This window comes from Suncus etruscus, chromosome 5, assembly GCF_024139225.1.
Source record: "Suncus etruscus isolate mSunEtr1 chromosome 5, mSunEtr1.pri.cur, whole genome shotgun sequence".
NCBI lineage: Eukaryota > Metazoa > Chordata > Mammalia > Eulipotyphla > Soricidae > Suncus > Suncus etruscus.
Window position 1 is genome coordinate 28,157,074 of NC_064852.1, and position 9,308 is coordinate 28,166,381.

The 9,308-nt window shown below is 42.6% G+C and overlaps 1 non-coding gene across 1 annotated transcript; it reads left to right on the forward strand.

The window, feature by feature from the left end:
• The first annotated feature begins 2,153 nt into the window (after positions 1 to 2,153).
• Positions 2,154 to 2,257, forward strand: LOC126010268 (small nucleolar RNA U13). Its single transcript, XR_007496367.1, has one exon. It is a non-coding gene; the product is annotated as a small nucleolar RNA U13 (small nucleolar RNA).
• The last annotated feature ends 7,051 nt before the right edge of the window (positions 2,258 to 9,308 follow it).

The window sequence follows — 9,308 nt, forward strand, 5'->3', positions numbered from 1 at the left end:
TGAGCGCATAGCCGGGAGTAACCACTAAGCATCACTGGGTGTGGTCCCAAAACAAAAACAAATAAATAAGCAATAGAAATATCTATTGGCTTATTTAACTTTATAACTGAAACTTTCAAAGATGTAAAAATAGAAAAAGAGTTATGAGAATAGAATCACAGAATTTTTTTTAATTCCTTGTATGCATTCTTTTGAAAGTTCTCTGGTTATTTAGTTGTCTTATTATTTATTGCCTTTCTTCCTAAGACATAATTTTTGCTTTTCTATTTTAAGCCTTTACACAATGTGTGGTTAGCAAACCACAATTCTTCCATTTAAGAATGGCATTATGAAACCTTTTTATAGAGGATTTAAGACACTCATCTAAAAAGTAATTTTGTTCAAGAGAACATAAACCCAGTGACTTCCTAGTAAATAGTTCCAAATATATTTTAATATCTTTCTGACCAAAAAAAAAAAATCAGGACTTTTTTCTACTTTCAGTTTTAACCCACTAAAAATAGAATAGGCAAGGTAATTCTTTTGTACAAAATATATTTATCGATACAAAAATGTGTTCCAGAGTATTATTCTAAAGCACAGTATATGTTATATATGTGCATATCTGTGCAGCAACATTTTGGAGGGTTGGAGCAATAGTACAGCTCCTGCCTCGAAGGTAGCTAACCTGGGTTCAATTCCTAGCACACTAAATGCTCCCCAAAACCCTGCCAGGAGTAATCCCTGAGTTCAGGGCCCAGAAGTAAGTGCTGAGTAAAACTGGATATTCCACAAGAACAAAACAATTGGAGAAAGGAAAAATCCAAAATTTTAATTTTAGTCAATCACTTTTTTTTTTTTTTTTGGTTTTTGGGCCACACCCTGTGACTCTCAGGGGTTACTCCTGGCTATGCGCTCAGAAGTTGCTCCAGGCTTCTTGGGGGACCATATGGGACGCCGGGGGATCGAACCGCGGTCCGTCCTAGGCTAGCGCAGGCAAGGCAGGCACCTTACCTCCAGCGCCACCGCCCGGCCCCAGTCAATCACTTTTTAAAATTAAGGAATCAAAGTTTACATGGTCTCAATACTATTGGTTTTTTGTTTTGTTTTGTTTTGGTTTTGGTTTTTGGGTCACACCCGGCTGTGCTCAGGGGTTACTCCTGGCTGTCTGCTCAGAAATAGCTCCTGGCAGGCACGGGGGACCATATGGGACACCGGGATTCGAACCAACCACCTTTGGTCCTGGATTGGCTGCTTACAAGGCAAACGCACTGTGCTATCTCTCCGGGCCCAATACTATTTTTTTATACTTTCAATACTACTACTGCACCACACCCTCCATCAGAGCGCCAATATCCCTCACCACTGACAATAGGTCTCTTCTCCCCTCTGTTCCCACTGCAGCCCCAGGTTTCAGGTCTATTGGCAGGATCTCAGGGATTGTTAGCATTAGCCTGTCTATTCCCTTGCTCCATTTCTTTGTACTCCACATATGTAAGATTCTATACTGATGTTCCTTACTTTATTTAAAAAAAAATTGGGGGGGCTGGAGTAATAGCACAGTGGTAGGGCATTTGCCTTGCATGCAGCCGATTCAGGACAGATGGTGGTTCAAATGCCAGCAAACCATATGCTCCCTCGTGCCTGCTATGGGCAACTTCTGAGTGCAGAGCCAGGAGGAACCTCTGAGCCCTGCCAGGTGTGACCCCCTCCAAAACAACAACAAACAAACAAACAAAACAATTGGTAGGGGTTTCAATCTATGACTAGTGATGCTAGGGATAAGTCCTAGCTCTGTGCTTGGGACTTGGCATTTGTTCAGGGAACAAATGTAGTGCATGAGATCAAACCTGGATCAGTTGTGTGCAAGACAAGTACTTTCTTCAATGTACTATCTCTCTGATCCTAGAACAGTGTTTACTTACAAATTAAATCAGTCATCACCATAGATAGTATGTCTATTTATTTTTCACAGTTGGATCAAGTATTTTTGTACTAAACTTTTCAAGCGCAAACTTTCTGCTAGAATTATAACTCCTTTCCTAGCACTGAACTGCTAGCCTACTTTGTTGAGTACTGCTGGAAGTGGAGCCTGTATATCCTGAGCACAATTTAGGAGGCCCTCCAGGAATGGAGGGAAGGGAAGGAAGGGAGAAAGGAAGAAAAGAGGAGAGATCCTTTTCCAGTTCATAACCATGATGATTGGGTTTTCATATATCTATGTGATACATGCCTTCCTTCTACCTTGTTACGATGTCAGCACATGACCCTTCTGACATGAAAAAAAAAAGAATAGAAGAAGAGAAAAACTGGTATATATACAAAAAGAAATACTACTTTGCTATGAGAAAGAGAAAACCCTACCTTTTGCTGCAACATAGATGGAACTAGAGTGCCAGGTTAAGTGAAAGAAGTCAGAAGGGGGCAAATGCTGCATAATTTCACATATTTGTGGAGTATAAAGAGAGAAAGGTGGGGCCTTGTGTGTGCTAGCCTATGATGGGCCTTGGTCAATCCCCCAGCATCCCATATGGTCCCCCAGGCCAGGGGCAATCGATTTCTGAGCGCATAGCCAGAAGTAATCCCTGAGCGTCACAGGTGTGGCCCAAAAACCAAAAAGAGAAAGAAAGAGAGAGAGAGAGAGAGAGAGAGAGAGAGAGAGAGAGAGACAGACAGACAGACAGACAGACAGAGACAGAGAGAGAGGAAATAGTGTCAACAAAACCACCCTTGTACTCTGACAAAACCACCTTGTACTTTAGGTTACTAAAGATGCATGGACAGAAGAATTAGGGAGTAGCAAGAGATAAACTTTAATGCTCATGTAAAAACAATAAATTTATTTTGGGGTTATTTTGTGCCACACCCGGCAGCATTCAGGAGTTATTTCTGGCTCTTCCCTCAGAAATTGCTCCTGGCAGGGTTGGGGGACTATATGGAATGCCAAGGATAAAACCCTGGCTCGTCCTGGGTTTGCATGCAAGTCAAATGCTCTACAGCTCCTGCCCACAAAACAATATTTATTTTTGTTTTTGGGCTACACCCAGTGACACTCAGGGGTTACTCCTGGCTATGCATTCCAGAAATCACTCCTGGCTTGGAGGCCCATATGGGACACCGGGGATGGAACATGGTCTGTCCCAGGTTAGCGTATAAAAGATAAACGCCCTACCACTATGCCACCACTCTGGCCCCAAAACAACAATTAAAAAAAAAACATTTCACATAGCTCAAATAATAAATGTTCAGGGTTAAAAACACAAATGTGAGATTAATTGGATTGTGGGATTGATTTAATCCCACTCCACTCAATATAAGCCTTATCATTCATTGGTTGGAAACATATTTTTTTAAATTATCTTTATTTAAACACCGTGATTACAAATATAATTGTACTTGTATGATTACAGTCATGTAAAGAACACCCCCCTTCACCAGTGCAGAATTCCCACCACCAATTTCCCAGATCTACCTACTCCCCACCCCACCCACACCTGTACTCGAACAGGCTTTCTTTTTCCCTTGTTCATTCACATTGTTATGATAGTTTTCAGTGTAGTTATTACTCTAACTGCACTTATCACTATGTGGTGAGCTTTATGTCATTAGCTGTACCTACATGGGAAGATGGGGGGGAAGTAAGGGTTGGAACTGAGGCAGTAAAATATTAGAAATGAGCTTTGTAGGGCAGTATCAAGGTCACAATACAAGATGGATATTATGGATATATAGAATATATGCATACAATACTATCAATATGAAAACAAGGAGAAAAAATTTCCACTGACTGTCCCAACATAAACCAGTGATAGAATGGCCTGCCCTCCTCCCAGAGCGCATTCCCATTAGTGTAGGGCGAGGTAGGGGGAAAGCATGTTGACCCCTATAGAGTCCACCTAGACCGGCACTCAGGGAAGGCCTGAAGTCCAGGGGAGAAAAACCCTATACCTGGCAAGAGCTGGTCTCCAGAATCAAGGAGGAAACCAGAAGCCAGATGTCTGCCCACCCTCCTCCCCATGCATCCCCCTGGAGTACGGAGGGAGGGGGGAAGCCTGAGGACCACTAAGAGTCCACCTGAACCCACTTCTGGCCATCTGAGCTGGCACCCAGGGAAGGCCTGGAGTCAGGGGAAAAAGACAAGGATGGCTGGGAGACTGCCAAGCCTCCCAGCACTCCCCAGGCTAGGGATAAAGGCTCTGGTATGGGGCCTCCCCAGACCCTATACCTGGCAAGAGCTGATCTCCAGAATCAAAGAGGAAATCGGAAGCAAGATGTCTGCTGCCTGCCCTCCCCTCAACATCTTTGAATCTAGCACCTTGGAATAGTGTTTAGACCACCTGGTCCCACCTACAAGTGTGTTTTCTTCCTTCCGATTAAATATTCGGATTTTCAGGGATCTGCTCTCTTTCATTTCTGGACTTCCAAGAACTTGCTGTTTTTTTAGGAGCAAAGGGCAAATGTGTTGAAACTTGGGAAAAATCCTTTTCCCTCTTTGTGTGTGTGTGTTTATTATTTCTTAGACTGACATTTGTTTCCAGACTCGCATCTCTCCAGTGTTTTGGCTTTAGAACCTGAGGACTAATTCTATACACAAATAGTTATTTAGCCACACAGGAGGTCAGTGGCCTGGGCTATACATATCTCCTGCCTCCTCCTTTCTCTGCTGTTGTCCCTTTCATTATTTCAGCTTTGAAGTCTACTGTGTATACATTGAAAAAACTATTCTGATACAATTGTTTCTTAATCTTATTTATTATTTAAAATTTTTAGAGATGTACCAGCAGTCTCCTCTGGACTTACACTTTGCTCTGTGCTCAGGGATCCCTCATGGAGAGGCTTGAGGGACTTAGCGGTGCCAGGGATCACAACTGGGTCAGCTTCTTGCAAGGCAAGAGATTTAGCCCTTATACTATCATTCTGACCTCTCTTTCCCATTTTAGTGATCTGGGTTGCTACTTAATTTAGTTGTATTATAAATGTGGATCCAGAAGGAGTCAGATAACTAAGGAAGAAACCAATTTCATTCTTGTTTGTTTTTTGGGTTCTACCTGGCAGCGCTCAGGAATTACTCCTGACTCTGTGCTCAGATATGACTCCTGGCAGGCTTGGGGAACCATATGGGAGGCTGGGGATGGAACCCAGGTTGGCTACATGCAAGGCAAACACCCTAACTGCTGTGCTATAACTCTGTCCCTCCTTCCAATTTTAGTCCTGGAGAAGAGAGTGCTTGGGATTGGTTTTACAGGCAGCCAAAAAATGTCCAGGATGTTTGGACCTGTGCAATGAGTTGCTCAGACATTAGCAACTATAAATAGGGATTTTGAGGTATGGCTGATATTCAAAGGAGATTTAGAATTGTTCTAAAATTGTTCTAGTATGAAGAGTGAAACAATTAGATTAGTTACCAAATTTTGTCTCCAGATGTAAGATGAAATATTTGAACCCATATGATTAGCATATCCACTCTTCTGATTTATTGGCTGTTTGGAGAAAATAGAAATAATTACATTCACATGCTAATAGATTTAACATGAATATTAACAGAGTGCTAAAATACTTTTCTAAGCATTAAACATAAATTGATGCCTTTTTCTCTACCAGAGCACAAGGAGTTGGCGCTATCTTATCCCACAAACAGTAGAACTATATCAGAAGCATTAAGTGTCTTTCTATCATGGATTAATAGCTTCTAGAAATATACATTATAAGCCCACCTAAGAGAAAATGTGTCAAATTTATGATTTCTTTTCTTCTGTGGGAGACTGAGCATGGAAGGGGAGATGGCTCCATGCTCTGGATCACTCCTAGCAGTTCTTGGGAAACCATGGGTGCCAGGAATCAAACTAGAGTAAACCCTGTTATAGACAATTGTGGTTGTTTCCATAGATGGTATCCATTGCTCAGGTGTGTGTGGGCGATGCCCATTCTTCTGAGGCCTAAGCCAAATCATTATGCCAATATTCAGGGTAAAAGGCCTACTTACATTACCAAATATGTGTTCCCATCTCTATTAGATAAGAACTTGTTTGCATATGTATTATTTTTCCCATTTTAATGTGCCTATGCAAAAGAGAAGCAAAGCCACAAGATATTGTTGGTGCATCTGGGGACCGACAAATAAAGTCCAACATTCCCTGTACAGAGATACTCTTCTACCAGTATTGCTTATAAAACAGACCTCGAAGGGGGAAAATCAAATAATCAATTAACAAATCCAGTGGGCAATATTGTCACTATATGAGGATGTTCAAAAAGAGTTATAGATGTTAAGGGAATACATCTGAGATATACAAAGGAGATACACGTGTCCCTTTTGTGTTTTAGAAATAGTCAAGAGGGAGGGGGGTATTTCCGAGACACCACTTTGGTCTGTGATTTGGACAAGCGAAGAGAACATGGAGTCATGTCCTCCCCTTGTGGCCTGCTGAAGCTTCCGACTCCCCGAGAGGCGTTTGCTTCCTAATTGCTGGAAGTTGAAAGTTCACCAGTCCCCTCCCAGCCCCTTGCAGGAGCAAGAAAGCTTGGGGTCTCTTTTAAATAGCACCTCACCGGAACTCACTTGCTGGGACCCTGAGCAGGTGTCCAGAAATAACCCTGGGGATGGGAAGGAAGGAGAGAGAAAGCTGAGGGGGGCAGCCGAGGCTGCATCTTCATCTTATCTTGGCCAAAGAGCCTACAGCATGAAACCTTGCCATGACGCGTTGCCTGCTGAAGCTTCAGACTCCACCCAAAAAATTACTGTGGAAGATATGTAATCCACCTTGGCCAAAACAAAAATCATTAGTACAGAAATATGGTTAAATGTGGGGTAACAGGAGATGGGAGTGAGGGAGTAAAGGAATAAAACGAGCTCCTGGATGGCATTAAGATAATGACAACCAATGAAACACAATGATATCCATATATTTGTCATAATGTTCATATGTCATAATGTCATATGTCATATGTCATAATGTTTCACAATGCACAGGTTTAATAAGGAAACTTCCCTGGTAAGTCCTATTGCCAGAATTTATTGTGATGCTATTCCTCCTTGCTCCCAGGAAGGAAGGAGATCCTTCCCAAGCTAGAAGGCCGGAAGGTTGGAGCCCCCACCTCCAGACCCTCCCTTTGGATCCGGGAGGGAAATGGGGAAAGCCTAGGAAAACCAATAAACTCCTCCAAGGGACCCACCTCGCTGGCTTGCCCAGCCACGTGGCCAGGAAAAGCCCTTGGGCACCGGAGGAAGGAGGTAGAGGGGTGCTGGGGTGACCCATGTCCCGCACCCCTTCCTAGGCCTGGTTAAGGAGGCCATTGGCATGGCGGAGGGCTGCCAAACGCCATACTGGCCGAACCTCCCGGCTCCCAGGAGGACTGTGGTTCTAATCCTGGCATTCCATATGGTCCCCGGAGCCTGCCAGGGGCGATTTCTGAGCGTAGAGCCAGGAGTAACCCCTGAGTGCTGCCGGTGTGACCAAACAACAACAACAAAAAACAAAAATATAAGACTTAGCATAAATTCCTCTATTTAAGATATCAGCCATTTTATACAAACTGGCTGACCTCACAGTCTCCCCCTCCATTTCCTGAAACCCATCCCTCTCTTTATGAGGCTTTGTACAAGCAGATATGGTGAACTGACCTCGCAGTTACCTAAACATGTCCTAAACCTCCCAACCATATCTTGAACAAGATGCCAATCCATCAAAAAAGCAGGAGGGACTTGGTGGTCTGACAGTTCCCAAGAATATGAACAATATACCCACCAGGTGAATCTAACCAATATTGCAAAGGACATAAGGAAATTGTAGGATTATGGTTTTAGAGTGTAAAAGGAAGCCCCTTATCCAAGGTCAGAGTCGCTGTCCTCTTAAAGGAGGGCAGTCCTGGTCAGTCAGGTTCAGACTCAATGCTTGTTAGACTTGTGATCTGTGCATAATAAAATCTTATTTATTTATTTATTTTTTTTTAGGTTTTTGGTCCACATTTAGTAATGCTCAGGCATTACTCCTGGCTATGCACTCAGAAATCGCTCCTGGCTTAGGGGAACATATGGAACACTGGGGGATTGAACCAGTGTCTGTCCTAGACACCTTACACCCTGTACCACCACTACTCTGGCCTCTAACAAAATATTTTAATGCTAAGCTTATTGCTTTGTGTGGTCTTTCAGATGTCAAACCCTAACAAGAGAAAAGAAAATAATATCTAATATCTTAAGGTCTTACAACCATTGTTTAGTTTAGTTTTCTGTTAATAAAAGATTTAATGTGTTGATTTATTTGTTATGGTACTAGAAATTGAACTCAAGGTCTCAGATATGCAAGGCATGGCCCAACCACTGAGTATCATTCCCAGTCTGAATTAATCATTTTTAGAAGAAAATTGGATATAATAAGATGAAGTTAATGGTTGAATTTCAATTGAATTTAAGTTCTCTATTGGGAGGGGGGGGTCCACATTCAGCAGAGCTCAGGGGTTATTCCTGGCTCTGCATTCAGAAATTGCTCCTGGAAGGCTCAGGGGACCATATGAAATTCTGGGGATCTAAATTGGGTCAGTTCTGGGTCAACTTTATGCAAACTGCATGCAAACTTTGTGCAAATGCCCTACCTACTGTGGTATCACTCCAACTCCTACATTCTGTTTAAAGAAAAAATTATATATATATATATATTTTTTCTCTGCACTTGGTGATGCTCAGGGCTTACTCCTGATCCTGTACTCTGGAATCATCCTGGTAGTCTCAGGGGAATCATATGGAATGCCAGGAATAGGACCTAAGTTTGCTGTGTGAAAGGCAAATGAGCTATCTGCTGCACTATGGCTCCTGCCCCTCAAGTTTTTTGTTTCTTCAGCATTATAACATTTCATATAAGCACAGAAACTGTTTTCCTCGATCTTAAGACTGCTCTCTGTCCCAGAACGCTGTGCATGATTTCATTCTCACCTTTTCTACACTTGTACACTTCTCTAAAGCATGACCACACACCCACTCACATCTCTCCAGCAGCTACTCTCCATAACACATTCATGCCCCTATAATTAAAAATACTTGGATAGCTCAACGACTTTCTGGTCATTAAAAACAAACAAACAAACAAACAAAAAACCTCTCTGCAGATTTATCACTTTGAATCTCTCTTAACTTTGTAATTGTTTGATTTTCTGTTGTTTTGACTTGGGGTTGTTTTGGGCTCACATCTAGCAGTGCTCAGGAATTACTTCTGGCTCTGTGATCAGAGGTCACTCCTGGCAGTATTGGGGGGAGGGGGCAGCATGTAGGATGTTGGGAATCAAACTCCAGTAATCTAAATGCAGGGCAAATATCCTACCCACTAGCCCTTGAT